Source organism: Phocoena sinus, chromosome 4, assembly GCF_008692025.1.
Source record: "Phocoena sinus isolate mPhoSin1 chromosome 4, mPhoSin1.pri, whole genome shotgun sequence".
Lineage (NCBI taxonomy): Eukaryota > Metazoa > Chordata > Mammalia > Artiodactyla > Phocoenidae > Phocoena > Phocoena sinus.
The window spans coordinates 83,413,258-83,429,291 of record NC_045766.1 but is presented as its reverse complement, the minus strand read 5'-3'; the positions used below and the strand labels follow the sequence as shown (position 1 = coordinate 83,429,291).

The following is a 16,034-nucleotide window of genomic DNA, read 5'->3' as shown; positions in this document are numbered from 1 at the left end:
TTTTTGTTTTGTGGTGACCATGAGGTTTAAGCACTGAAAAACAAACAAACCTCCAAAGTTAGTAGAGGGAAGAAAATAACAACGATTAGAGCAAAAATAAATGAACTAGAGACTGAAAAGACAATAGAAGAGATCAATGAAACTAAGAGCTGGTTCTTTGAAAAGATAAAATTGATAGACCTTTTAGCCAGACTCACCAAGAAGAGAGAGGACTCAGATAAATAAAATCAGAAATTAAAGAGGAGATATTACAATTGATATCATAAAAAATACAAAGGATCATGAGAGACTACTATGAACAATTATATGCCAACAAATTGGACAACCTAGAACAATGGATAAATTCCTAGAGACATACAACCTACCAAGACTAAATCATGATGGAACAGAATATCTGAACAGACTGATTACAGCTAAGGAGATTAAATTAATAGTCAAAAACCTCCCAACAAACAGAAGTCCAGAACCAAATGGGTTCACTAGTAAATTTTTCCACATTCAAAGAAGAATACCAATTTTTCTCAAACTCTTCCAAAAAATAGAAGAGGAAGAAACTCTCCCAAATTCATTTCATGAGGCCAGCATTACCCCAATACCAAAACCAGACAATATGCCACAAGAAAATTATAGGTCAATATCCCTAAGAACATAGATGCAAAAATCCTCAGCAAAATAACTTCAACAATACATTAAACGGATCATACACACTGACCAAGTGGGATTTATTCCAGTGATACAAGGATGGTTCAACATCCACAAATCAGTCAATGTGATACACATTAACAAAGTGAAGAATAAAAATCATATGATCATCTTGATAGATGCAGAAAAAGCATTTAACAAAATTCAACATCCATTTATGATAAAAAACACTCTCAACAAAGCAGGTATGGAAGGGACATACCTCAGCATAATAAAAATTATATGTGGCAGGCCCACAGCTAACATCATACCCAATGGTGAAAAGCTGAAAACTTTTCCTTTAAGATCAGGAACAAAAGAAGGATGCCTACTGTCAGCACTTGTATTCAATATAGTATTGGAAGTCCTACCCAGATCAATTAGACAAAACAAAACAAAACAAAACAAAAAAAAAAACATAAATATTGAAAAGGTAGAAGGAAAATTGCCATATTTTCAAATGAAATGATATTATACATAGAAAAGTCTAAAGAAAACCCTAAAGTCCTTCAAAAAACTATTAGAACTAATAAATGAATTCAGTAAAATTGCAGGACACAAAATCAGTACCCAAAAATCTGCTGTGATATACTATATACTAATATAGTATATTAGTTCATATATACTAATATATAATAATAATGAACTATCAGAAGAAAATTCAGGACACAATCCCATTTACAATTACTTTAAAAATAATAAAATACCTTGGATTTAACCAAAAAGGTGAAAGCCCTATATATTGAAAACTACAAGACATAAATTAAAGAAATTGAAGAAGACACAAATAAATAAAAAGATATTTCATGCTCATGGATTGGAAGAATTAATATTACTTAAATGTTCATACTACCCAAAGCAAATACAGATGCAATGCAACCCCTATCAAAATTCCAGTGTCACATTTCACAGAAATAGAACAAAGAATCCTAAAGTTTTATGGAACCATAAAAGACCCTGAAGAGCCAAAGCAATCTTGAGAAAGAACAAAGCTGAAGGCACAACCCTCCCTGATTTCAAACTATACTGCAAAGCTATAGTAATTAAAATAGTATGGAATTAGCATAAAAACAGACACAAAAATCAATGGATCAGAATATAGAGCCCAGAAAATAAACCCATCCATATATGATCAATTAACTTACAACAAGAGAACAAAGAATATGCAATGGTGAAAGGACAGTCTCTTGAATAATGGTACTTGGAAAATTGAACAGGCACATTCAAAAAAATGAAACTGAACTGCTACTTTACACCACATACAAAAATTAACTCAAAATGGATTAAAGACTTGAATATGAGACCTGAAACTAAACTCCTAGAAGAAAACATACGTGGTAAGCTCCTTGACATAGGTCTTGGAAATGACTTTTTAAATCTGTGCCAAAAGTAAAAGCAACAAAAGCAAAAATAAACAAGTAGGACTACATCAAACTAAAAGGCTTCCACGCAAAGGAAACTGTCAAAAAAATGAAAAGGCAACCTACTGAATGGGAGAAAAATATATGCAACCCATATATCTGATAAAGGACTAATATCCAAAATATATAAAGAACTCATAAAACTCCATAGCAAAAAACATGCAATTCAATTAAAAAATTGGCAGAAGATATGAATAGACATTTTTCCAAAGAAGACATAGAGCTGGTCACTACATACATTAAAAAAAAAAAAAGCTCTACATCATCAGGGAAATGTAAATTAAAACCACAGTGAGATGTCACCTCACATCTGTTAGAATGGCTATTATCAAAAAGACTAGAAATAACAAGCATTGGCAAGGATATGGAGAAAAGGGAAACCTTCTGCATGGTGGGAATGTAAATTGGAACAGCCACTGTAAAAAACAATAGGGAGGTTTGTCAAAAAATTAAAAAATAGAACTAGAACTACCATATGATTCAGCAATTCCACTTCTGTATATTTTTCTGAAGAAAACAAAAATACTAATTTGAAAAGATATATGTACCCCCATGATTATTGCAGCGTTATTTACAAAAGCCAAGATATGACAACAACCTAAGTGTCCATCATTGGATGAAAGGATAAAGAAATTGTGATACCTATCTACCTATCTATCTATCTATCCATCTATCCATCTATTTATCCATACACTTACATATAGGAATACTATTTGGCCATAAAAAAAGAATGAAATCTTGCCATTTGGATGGACCTTGAAGGCATTATGCTAAGTGGAGTAAGTCAGACAAAGACAAATACTGTATGATCTCTCTTACATGTGGAATCTAAATATACACACACACACAGACAACACACACACACACACACACACACACACACACACACACACACACATACATGTATTTTAAAACTAAGCTCATAGATACAGAGAACACATTGGTAGTTGCTACAGCCAGGGGGTTAGGAGTGGGAGAAATGGGTGAACTGTTTTTTGCTGTTGTTGTTTAAATGAATTTAATTTTTAAAATACTAAGAAAATTTGAATAAACTATGAACAGTACTTAATAATAATGTATCAATATCAGTTCATTAATTTTAACAAATGGACCATGCTAGTGTAAGGTGTTAGGGGAAATCATGGTGGTGAGAGAGAGTATTATGGGGACTCTTTACCATCGGCTCAGTTCTTTTGTAAATCTAAAAACAAACAAACAAACAATGGCCTATCTTTTATTAGGTGCCCATCACATTTTTCATGTTTAGAGGTATGCCATGAGCTCAGAATTTGAATTTATTCAAAGCCATTTTTGTTTTCTGGTTTCATGTTCATAAAATAGAGGCAGAAGGCTTAACATGATGCATGTTGTTCTTACAGCTCAGCTAGTTCTAAAAGGCCTTAATAATCAAAATGTTTATTCAACTAGCTTATAAACCTGAAATTATAAGCAGAATTATTTTTTTAGATGTTAAAATACAGTAGCCAAAAAAAAGGAGGGAGGGAAAAGGGAGTGGGGATATTAGAAAGGCATCTTGATCAACAGAGACACTGGATTGTCCAATTGTTTTACTGAAGCAACAAATAACCTAGTTCCCAGGACTAACCTCAACATTAGAAACTACTATGTAACTTTAGGCAAATTATTTAATATCTGTTGGCTTCTATTTCTTACTCTGTAAAACAGGGGTAAATTTCAGGCACCAACTGCTTTCTTTATCCTGACACTGGCTAGGATCTTTTAAAATGTATTCCCTGAGCCAAAACCTCACCCACATGCCATCAGTTATTTTCCCTCCTTTTTCCTGTCTCCTTTGCCTCTGCAGAGAAATAAAATTAGCAGTCAAAGTTAAACAAGCCCAGTGGGCAAGACAGTCTTCGGTTTAGGGAAAGGGATGTAGTAAGTTGTGTTAAAGTGCTCATTTGGCCCCAAAGATTCATTGTTGGGACACTACCTCCCACAACTAGATCCACTGGAATTTTTCTCAGGAAAATGGAGAACTGTTTTAAGATAGACATGCCCTTTAAGCTGGTCTCAAATCCAAATAAATTTAGGATATTCAAAAACACCCTACAGGATTTTCCCTGTGGAGCCTAAATAAATCACTGGCCAAATTTTCCAATTTATGCTCTGCTGCTAAATGGGACATTCTAAAAAAAAAAAAAAAAAATCATGTTTTAATTTCTACATCTGAAAAAGGAGTATAGGTAAAAGTCTTCATTTTATATTTTCATCCTTCTCTTTTCACGGTAGCACTCATTTGCTTGACAGAATTTAAAAGAATGCTGTTTGGGAAAGACCACCCCTAGAGAAGAAAGTTGAAATAAAACCTAATTTTCTAATAAACTTGAAAGTCTGCTAAAGACAACACTATATCCCCTGATTAGTGACTTTGTGGGTCTTTTTTAAAAATGTATGTTTTAATACATAATTACAGAGGCATCAATAATATCCCCCAAATATATGTATATCAAATTTATAAAATCATGACTATTTTCACACCTAAAAGATATATTTCAGAGCTCCAAAACTGTTAACATCCCTATTGCATTTAAAATATTATTAAATCTATAAAAACTCATAAATATAACATTTTTAGCAATTCATATACCAGGTAAATGAGAAGTTGTATTAGTTTGTACACTACACTGTATACATAGGCTGTCATTTCATACCATGAGGTATTTTTTTAAAAAATAAGAATACCGGAAATGCTCAGGAATCAGTTTTTGGATTTTATAAAGAACTGATGCATTGATTCTATTGATGTTTTTATTTGATTTTAAATGTGAATCAATTATTTTAAGACCAATAACAATGGCTATGGAGGCCATGAAATTGTTGTGTTCATGGCATGTCATACAAGGTAAGATGGAAATTTTCATTCAAATAGTCTGTTCCATCGAAGAGTTTCAACTTTCAAATAAAAATATAAACAGAAGATTGTTCACTTCAACTGACTTCCCTAAGGTTTATGCATAGTTAACACCAAACTTTACAAGACATAAAAAAAAAAAAATTACTGGACTGATTAAGTGTGGCAAAATGGTTTGTTCCCTATAAAGAAAATGAACTTAATTCCTACAAAGTTTAATTAGCATTTAGTAGCTGGTACTTACCAAATTGAGGGACAGCCTGATTCTGCAGGTTAACTGTAAAGCAGAGTTAGAAATTGCATATACTGGGGGTTAAGAGCACTAACTTTGATGTCAAAGCAAATGCATGGGGGTTAAAAGAGATCCTGTAGAAAACACTTTTTAATAGTTCAATAATTACAATTATTATTTGTAGTTAAACCCCTTCTTACCATTTAGAAAACTTGAATTCTACCTCCAGGTAAAAATTATTTCTTAATGGAAGGATAAGGAAAAATTTCAATTACTTTTACATAGTGTAAGCAATACTTATTATACCATATCAGTGAAGCACTCTGTGGCCCTCAAAGCTAAACATTACCACTTAACATAATAGAAACCTGGTAAAGATTTATTGGATTAGGGAAAAAATAATATGATATAGTAGAAAGAGTATAGGCTCTGAATCCTGGCATTGACACTTAACAGGTATGTGAACCTGGCAGTTTATAAGCTTCAGGTTTTTGCCTGTAGCATAGGCAGAAAATAGAGTATACAACAGAGTTATAAAGATTAAATTAAGCATCTATGTGAAGGTGCTCAGTAACTTCTCTTTTCCTTAATTTTGGTGTTACATGGCGAGAGTGGTAATTGCTGTTTTTCAAGCCTAAACTTTTCTTACATAGCTGTACCAACTTACCCTTCTATGTAAAGTGAGATTATGTTTAGTGAAGGAATAATGTGAATGATGAGAATGAATTCAGGTGCAACAATAAATATATTTTAACAATATACCCTAAAAACAAGAGCAATGAATCTCAAACCTTGCAATATTATTAGAATCTATGAAGTAGTTTTTGTAAAATACAGATGCCTGAATGTCAAAGATTCTGATTTAGGATATCTGGGAGTAGAACCTAGAAATCTGTGCATTTAAAAATCTCCTAGTGCAATATGATGTATGATAGCAAAGGCAAGTAGTGTTTTCTAACACATGTGGACCAGCTGAAATCCAGGATGGAACCCTATTAGGGATGGAGCTCCAAAATCTGAATTGTAACAAACACCCATGGTAATTCTTAAGTACACTAAAGTTTAAGAACCACTGGACTAGAGTCCAATACTATAATACCAAAAAGGTTTATAAATTTTTTTCATCATATTTGGTTATTTAAAATTTTTACCTTCTATTTTAAGAAATATCACTCTCAAAAATGAACTTACCAAAGGATATATTGTACAGCACAGGGAAACATAGCCATTGTTTTGTAACAACTTTAAATGCAGTATAATCTATAAAAATAGTGAATCACTATGTTGTATACCTGAAACTAATATAGTATCATAAATCAACTTCAGTTAAAAAAATGAACATATGAATGATGCATAAAAAATTTATCTAAAGGAAACATTAATTTTAGGCTCATAAGCATTACCATTATTATTGTTATTATTCTTATTATTACAGGTTTTTTAATCAAAACTTAGAAAACTGGGTAACTATATCATCTCTGAAGAGCCTACACCACTGAGAAACACTCCAACTAAGAAATGCTAGGAATTTCAGTGTTCTTCAAATTTGTGTGTTTTGCTTTGATTTAGGTTTCTATTACCCATTCCTTCTTTAATTAGAGCAGTAAAAATAAATAAATAAATAAATAGACGTTCTTAAACTGGTATAGTGCTTTACTATTTATAAAGAAATTCCATATACATTGTAATTTAATCTTCACAATAACCCTGTGAGGTAGACAGGAAGGGTAACATTTATTATCACCTTTCTGCAAATAAGAAAACCAAGCTTAACCAGCCTAAGCAAATTGCCCAAAGTCATACAGTTTGCTATTTAAGATAATATATGGACTGAAAACCCCAGATGTAAATTCCATGCAAAAATTCTGAAATTTAAAACTAAGCACTCATTTTTAACTGTTAAAAAAAAATTTTAAATAGCATAAGAGTCTCTAAATTGTAAGTAGTCTATAGTCCTATACCAAAGCATAGTTCATTGTGGTATTTAAATTTATTGTAATTTATTTATTTTATATTTAAAGGTTAGAAGGAAAGTGGAGCTCAATTAGCCAAAATCAAGCAAAAATATTGACAAAAAATTGGACTGTCCATCAGTTATAATACTATTTACACTGCCCATTTTCAGTTCTGCCCTGTATAAGAAAAGCCCTTGTGTCTCAGTTCCCTCTTCTAAAACATGAAATAGCAAACAGCACTTTCAAAGGCTAGCAATTTAATTTTCAGCAATCATGGCACGTTAAAAACTGTTAAACCAAATACACAACTAGAGTAACACTAGTACGTGTCTAATCCCTATTAAAAACCCTGAATAAAAAGTACCTTAAAATCAAGTAGTCCAGCCTGCTCATTTTATGCATGGGAAACAAACCTAGAAAAGTTAAGCATCTTACCCAGGATAACACAGCAAATTTGCTGTAAAGGTAGAACTAGAGATTAACTATCTTTACCCAAAGTCAACTACAAAATACACTCGTGAAAAGGCAGTATTGTTTTCAAATCAAAAAGAGAAACAATCATTTTTAATGTGAGAGAAAGTAAATTTATAAAGGGATGTTTGGAAAGTAGGTGGTATCAGAAGGTATTTTTCCAAAGAGAAAAAGTTCTAAAATTATTTAAAATTTTAAAATAAACAATAAATATAAAACAAGTAAGTTATAAACAAACCAGACATAATCATTTATTCAGACCTCAAAACATCTGAGTGTCTCTGGGCTGAATGCCAAAGAAAGTTCTAGATGCAGAAGGATGAATAAGACACAAACACTATCCTGAAGGAATTCATGGTTCAGTTGAAAGATATGCTTACAAACAATGGCAGTACAATGTGAAAAGTGCTGTTACCAAGGTATGCCTATAAAAGTTGCTCTGAGAATGTGCTGGAAGGATCACCTCACTGTCTGAAATGATTGGGCTGAGAATTTACAAGTGGTAAGAATTAGGTGAATATCTCCAACAACCCCTGCCTTCTTCATCCCCCTCTCTAAATTGAATGCATCCCTGTTTGTGCCTGGAATTCTTAAAGTATTTTTAATATACACTGGAATGAGAGCAGGGGTAAAGTGAACACATCTTAACTTCTCTTTGGGTAGTAAGAATTGCCAAATACACTAAAACATAGATTTTCGTGCAGCTACTGCAAAATCAGAGCTTGAAACAATGTGCCCAATTTTTGCAAATATCCTGTTCTTTCCTTTTCACTGTGTCATGCATCAGGTACTCTCACAGCAATAGGGACACAAGGTGGCACTGTCGCGCTGACATTCATTTCAGGACCCTTTCAAACTGGACAAATTGGAAAGAGGCAAGAGACCCTATTGCAACAACTAAAACCAGAGTTGTAATACTGACCTTCTCCTAGGTCTACCAGCATTAATAGTGGCCACAGAAGGAGCAAATCATTTTGCATTTCACGACTATCACATCATGCCTGTATAGAAGAGAACATATTCTCTGATGGTTTCTGCAAAATGTTGTGTGTGTGTTCACAGACTCGTCCAAACACACACAGCACAGCTTTGCCAATAGAAAGTTGGAAGTGAGCTGTTTACTATGGGCAAGGCCATGGGCATGCACCACCTCTCCACCTAGTGGCCAGTGGGGAGGAATGGAGCCTTAGTAACCATGTTGTACTGCATTCAGTTAAAAGTAGCCCTTTTTTATCGGAGTATAGTTGATTTACAATGTTGTGTTATTTTCTGCTGTACAACAAAGTGAATCAGTTATACATATACATATATCCACTCTTTTTCAGATTCTTTTCCCATATTGTCCTTTTTTAAATTTTTTTTCTCTGGCTGCACAGCGTGGCATGTAGGATCTTAGTTCCCTGACCAGGGATTGAACCAGCGCCCCCCTGAAGTGGAATCGCGGAGTCTTAACCACTGGACCGCCAAGGAAGCCCTGTGCATTATTTTATTTTATTTATTTATTTTTTAATAGGTCTTTATTCTATAAAAGATTGAATCACTATGTTGTACACCTGAAACTATTGATAATATAATATTGTAAGTTAACTAAACTTAAATTTTAAAAAAATAGTGTTCAAAAAAATAAATTAAATAATGCACAGATTAAAAAAAAAAAGTAGCCCTTTTATCAAACCACCCATAGGCAATTATGTCACTTTGTCTGACAAATTTTGGTTTATTGCATTCATTGAATTATTAAATAGACCCAATAATATACTGTGATATATACTGAGGACAACAACAACCAAAAAATTAAAGTACGTGTGTGGTCTCTCAGATCACCTAAATTCCCTTTACTCTTCCATCATTACCAACCTAAACTTTTCTCCATACATTTGTGATTTATAGGTAGAAAATGAAAACAGAATTACATATATATATATATATATATATATATATAGCTATTTATAATAAAAACACACAATCTTTAAGATAAAATCTAAAAAAGAGATTTTCCCTTCATTTTACAGGCAAGGAAACTGAAGAACAGAGATATTATGATTTATTCGAAGTCATATAGTCAGTTAGGACTAGGCCTCCAAATTTAACCACTTTAAATCCTTTTTGGCATTAGTTAATGCCTCCTATTCTCCAAGGCACTGTTTTTTGTTTGGTTGGCTGGCTGGTTGGTTTGGTTTGGTTTGTTTACCACACCATAGGGTTTCTCTCAACATACTAGGAAAAAAATTAGTTTCTAAAACTTTCATTCATGTATTTTCATGCTAAGTTGATAGGATTGTTTGTAAGTCCTAGCATATCTTTATATTCATGGGTATATTCTGAGCTTATTATAAGAACATGCTCTTTTTTAAACTAAGGAATTACTCACATTCATTTAACATTTAAAAAGCAAAGCAGCAAGTGGGCAGGGAATGGAATAGAACGTGCTGGTCAAAACCACTATACAAAAATGGTTTCAGAAAGTCACTCTAAAAAGAAATCTGAATCCTTTCAGACTGATAGGAAGTTTAGAGTTGTTTTTGTTTTGTTTCATATATAAAGTATTTAACTTTATTTTAAGAGAGAAAACACACATGCACGTGCATACACACATACAGACAAACTTTTCAGTCGATGATTTCATCCATTTTAATTAAAATCATGATGCTGTTCTGTGGCATGCTGGGAAGGCTTCTCATCAAAACAAATGAAAGCCGTCCACCAACTATGAAAATCTGCTCACAACTTCAAACCCAAGGCTTAAAAGGAAAAAGGCATGAAGAAAACCTGGCAGTGAATGTATTAGAAATGTGATTCGTTATGACTTTCTCTCCTATGATCTTCTCTTGGCAGTACCACTGGATTCTGTCTTGGAGTGGAGGGAGAATTTAGGTAGATCTGTTCTAAACAGTCATAGGGAGAATAGAATGCTGTGCCGAACAGATTAGATGGCTTTTATTGAGAGTTGGGGAGAAAGTCTTTTTCCTTCATTAGACTTACACATTTAGAAGCTTCAAAAGCCCCCACTCTCTCCACCCTCTGCTTTACTTATATTCTTATCTCCATTTGCTTCTTAATCATCTCTATTCTCCTCCCATCTAGAAATAAGGTAAAGGGATAAAGATCTTTGTTGATTTGAGGAACTAGAAAAAGTAAGAACTATTCCAACTCTTCTTGCCCAATCTAAAGCTGGGTGATAAGTGCAAACAACCAAGAAGATGGAAATATTAGTAAATATGTTTAAACCCAAAGTACATTTACTGGGCCAAAAAGAATTTTAGTATGTCCAGTTTTTAAAAACAACAATAACCAAAATAACAACAAACCCAACAGTATAAAGCCACCCCTCAGACTATATTACCTAGTTCCTATTTAAACAATAAAAGAAAGGACCATATTCTCACTGTTTAAATGTCTTGGCGTCTAAATAAGGGGGTTTTGTTTGTTTATAATAATAACCATACAGTTTTTATATACATACATACTATCTACCAGAAAAACTACATAGCCTAGGACATTCATAGTTTTCTGCTAGTAATAGATTTTGTTTTGTTTTGTTTTTTACTAAGTTTTTAATTTGGTACCTGAGCAAACTGACAATATTACTTTAATTTTCTCCTACTTGCATTTCATTTACTTGAAAGAAGCTCATACTATAAAAGGAATTTGCCAACAACAAATCATAATTTGATTACAACAGTAATTCACAGAACATTTCTGAAAGGGAAGGAAAAAATAGCAAATATCCAGGCTCATTTAGTAAAAAACTAAAGCCTTCTGAACATTAGAGAGAATTAAATTTTAAATAATTTAAATTCAAACACGGTTTAAGAAAAAGTTTAGATGACAAATTTCTAAAAAACAAAATAATACTATTATGTATAAAATTAATAATTATTATCATTTTTAGTTTAAATTTATTGGACATCTTTTTAATTTCCAAAAACCCCAAGCTCCATTAAATAGTTTTATATTTGTTGAATGCAAATCCTTCCATTAGTTATTTAATATGAAAAGCTTTCAGATAAATTCTTAACATTTTAAATGCATAATGTGTAATATGTATGTTAAATTCATCATACCTAATGACAGAATTATGCAGTGGCAAAATTACTTTTACTATCAAGAAGATAAACACATTATGCTATAATTACTACCTTCCCCATCAAAGTTTCAAAGGTTAAGACTTAATATTCAGAAATGAGTAATAATATCTGCAGTTTCCATCTGCTAACTAGATGGATCAATGAATTCAGCCCTTGTTCCTATATCAGTATACTCACTTGGAAGTCAGCAACTAACTTTCCCAAAGTTAAAGCAGTTATATAAGGGTTGCTTTGGTTAACTGAACTACAGAACACCCAGAGGTGAAGTTTCATTTGAGTGTGAAAAGATTCCAGAAAGGCAAGGTCCACGTCCTCAAGCTGATTACTTTCAAGTGAACTGTAGAATCACAAAAAGGCTTGATCCTGGAGTAGAAGAGAGGTTATGAAGCCAAAGTCAAGCATAATTTTTCCACAGTTTAGTGCAGAAATAGCAGGCCACTTATTCATTATTACAGTTGAACAGCTAGAGTGGCAGAAAAGCCCTTTTTTCTTATAGGCCCTTGAATGTTGTTTCCAACATCTGCCGTAGTGGTTACAGATACACGATAGTAATAATAGATGGCATTATTTCTTCCCACAATCTCAAAAGATTGCCTATGTTGAAATTAGAAGTAATAAGAGCTCAAGGAATATATTTTGATACATTAAACATAATTGGCATCAATGTTATTTGATGATTAAATGTATAATATTTATGTTACAGGAAAACATATGAATTCAGGCTTTCTCTAGAAATTCTAGGATATAGATATTGCCCTTGGGTTTTTGGTAAAGAATTAAAAGGATTTTGTTAGTTATTTGGCATTGCTATAATCCCTGAGGATTCTGCAAAATGCTAGAAATTACTTATGCAATGGAAATGCATGAAACATAGGTTTTCAAGAAAATTGCAAATTTCTGGTTTTGCCAAATAACCTAGGAATTGTATATGTGATTTGAAAGTTTGGAGCAAAGAATCAAATGGCCAATGCTGACTGTAGTAACAGTGTAAATAATACCTAGTGATTGCATAAGCTAACCAAAATGGCTTATACAACATGAAAAAAATATATAAAAGGGTTGACTTCTAAGTTAAGAATAACTTTTGCATGTACACATTTGTTCAGCTGCTAGTGTTTATTGTTCTTGATGTAGGGTGAACTATTACTATGTAAGCAATGTATGATTTCTATGTGCTTGCGATAGTCACATGGCCATGTAAATGGAAATATTTAGATTTTCTTTTCAGCACTATGCAACTTTTCATGCTTATTAGATTCTCACTGGCTAAGGACCTTAGAATGAATGTACTAGTTAATTTTTTCGTAAAAGTTTAATAAAGTGTATTTTCCATTGAAAAATGTAGTTTGTTAAAATATAGTTCTAAAGTGGCCTCCAAGACAAGTCAGCTCTAGTATCCATTATCAACTTTTAGACCTAAGGAAGGCACCCTTGGGACTGAAAAAAGGCTGGAACTAGTGGCATTCAAAGAATGTCAACATCAGTCCTTCCTTTGCCGGCAAGGATCACTAGTTAGCCGTCAGCCAGATGCTGCTTCCACACACCTTGCCAGACCCTGGGGCAACGCATTTGCTCAGGGTCCGAACTTGGCTCCTATGTGGCAGCATGACTAGCTGCTACTCAAGCTTGGGCAAGTTCATGAACACATCCACTGATAATTTCTATATTTATAGAAAGCCAGAACATGTGTAGATAATCACACAATTGGATATTTATAAAGTGCCAGATTTTATGAATACAGGAATTTGTTAATTAGCACAAGGACTAATCATTAAAATTCAAAAATAGATAAATAAACAGGAATACCATTTATTTGTTCACATTTCAGGGGAAAGTATGCAGCTGCTATCCTTTTGATGAATGTAGGCTTCTGAAGAAAAATTATGAAGAAGGAAACTATCCACAAGTTTTGAAACCTTAATGAGTAAAATCCAAGAAATTACTATATAGTCTTTACATTAAAAATAATCATAGTGATTTTCCCCATAAAGAAAAAAAGTTTAAACCAGCATGTGCTTAGCATTTGAATTACACTGTCTTGCATTCCACTGTTTTGGTCCTTTTCAAGGAGCCATAGCTGATTTTCATCGGATAGGAGTTTAAAAGCACACACATGTCATTCAGTACCAAACTGTTTTAGCTACAGGGCATGGCAAAGCATGAAATAACTGCTTTAGAGCACTTCCTCATGTGGGTGTGTTAGATAACTGTCTGCTCCAACATTAAAACGAAACACACTGTGACCTGACCAAGACTCCAGGGCTTTCAATAGGCAGATTTCATGTGCTGATAGGAAATGCCCACCATAACCAGCAAGGCTGGTTAATGAATTCTTCTGGCACTCTATAGCCCTCCTGTGATGCAAGCCTTTCAGATTTCCAAATCCCTATATAGCAGAATACACTGGTTTTGAGTTTACTTATGCACATTTTATAATGTCCTGCTGTATTTAGATTGTGACAGTCCCTCCCAGAAAAGGCTAAGATTATTTTTCATACTAAAAGTATTTTAAATCTACTGAAGGCTAAGAATTATAATGCAAAAGAAAACATATACACATTCTAAAAATCAAGCCAACCATAAAAATGACTAAATGTTTATTTACTCTTTTATTCTTTCTAGAAGGTTAAAGGAAATTTTCATCTTCTCTTAAAAACCTCTCTGTTTTTTGTTTGCTTCTAATTAACATAAACATGCTTAACATGAAATTTTAAGATGTCATATCCGCAAGGAATCTGTGATTTTTTTTATCCACACATGTATGAGAATATGTACATAAACATACATAAATGCACACAGATATCTCCTCACATACATGTGTACAGAAAAAAAAATTATTGGTCAAGAGATATATTAAAGATTTCTTTTGAAAAAGGGTAGAATTTTAGGTAGTTCTCATAATATTAATATAGAAAATGACAGGTGCATGAGACATGCACAGTTTTGACATATTAGTTTTAAAACAAATATTTGGGTCAAGAGTATGAAATGGAGAAAATCACATTTGAAACACCATATATTGCATACCATATGAACATACACTTTCAACAGATTCCACCCACAGTTCCTCCTTAGACCTTCAGGGTTAAAAAAATCCCTGACAGGCCCTGACTGAGTATACTTAGCATCTGTACTACTCTTGGTCAAAGCTGGCCTTCCAGTTTAGGTAATATAAGTAAATTAAAAGTTTAGGTAATATAAGCAAATTAAAAGTCTCTGAATAAATTTTTTAAAAGAAAGGAAAAAAAGACTTTTAGCAGCAAAAGTTCACCACCCTCTTGGAATAATGGATTTTTAATAAACATTTTACTAGGTTTGAACCTTGAGAATGTGTTTGGGAATCTGCTCTGGCGTCCCAGGTGGGTTAAGAATATTGCTTTATGGACTTCTTTGTGTTGTCAGAGAGGCCTAATGGAATTTAAAAAAAGAAAGAAAGAAAATAAAGAAAGTCTGTCACTTCTATTAAATAAATAATTTATTATGAAAAAGGTGACTGTTATTATCAAAGATCTCTATAGATTAGCATCCATTTTCTATCACTGCTTAATGTGTATGCTGAAAACATTTGCGTATCTTACCACCTGACTTAATTTTTATCAAAGGAACAACAGTTTTACTTTTGGACAAATCCAAATAAAACCCCACTAAGGAGACCATTTCAAATGGACCTATTTAACTACTTCTTTGAATTTTGAAGAACACTGTTCTGGGAAAACTCTTCAACTATGTCACCTAGTTGTGAATGCAACTTTTTTTCCCCAACATAAAAAAGAAAAATAAATAATAAAGGAAAAAGAAAGCACCTCAAAACTATGTTTGAAATAACAAGTGCATTATTTATAGTTCTCGAAATGTTAAATGAATACTTACAGTTGTTGCATAAGATGGCCTGATACACTTCATAGCTTCCACTTTGTAAAAAGACGGCCAGCCTCCCACTTCTCCCTCCCCAAGCATAAATAAACAGTTACATACTGAAAGGAAACTGTCCTAGGATAAAAACTGCTTGTTAAGAAAGTTTGCAATCTTACTAACCACAGTGATATCCCTACAAATGTAAAAGTCCATCTGCAAAATACAAGTTACAAGCTTATTCCTTTCAGAATACCCCCCACATGTAGTATAGAAGAGTATGTAATAATAAAAATAATTACTAGATTTTTACCCACCCTCAGTGACAACCCCTCACCTTATGGTCAATGCCATCCAAAAAATATACTGGCAAAAAGTATTCAACCTGCTTCGAGGATTTAAACTGTAAATATGGACTTTAAACTTCAATGTAAAACAAAGAACAAGAGTCTCACTTTA

General features: G+C 33.0%; 1 protein-coding gene across 4 annotated transcripts in view; it reads right to left on the bottom strand.

The window, feature by feature from the left end:
- Window positions 1-16,034, bottom strand: part of ZBTB20 (zinc finger and BTB domain containing 20) — an 806,470-nt gene that overhangs the window by 746,249 nt on the left and 44,187 nt on the right. The window lies entirely within an intron of this gene.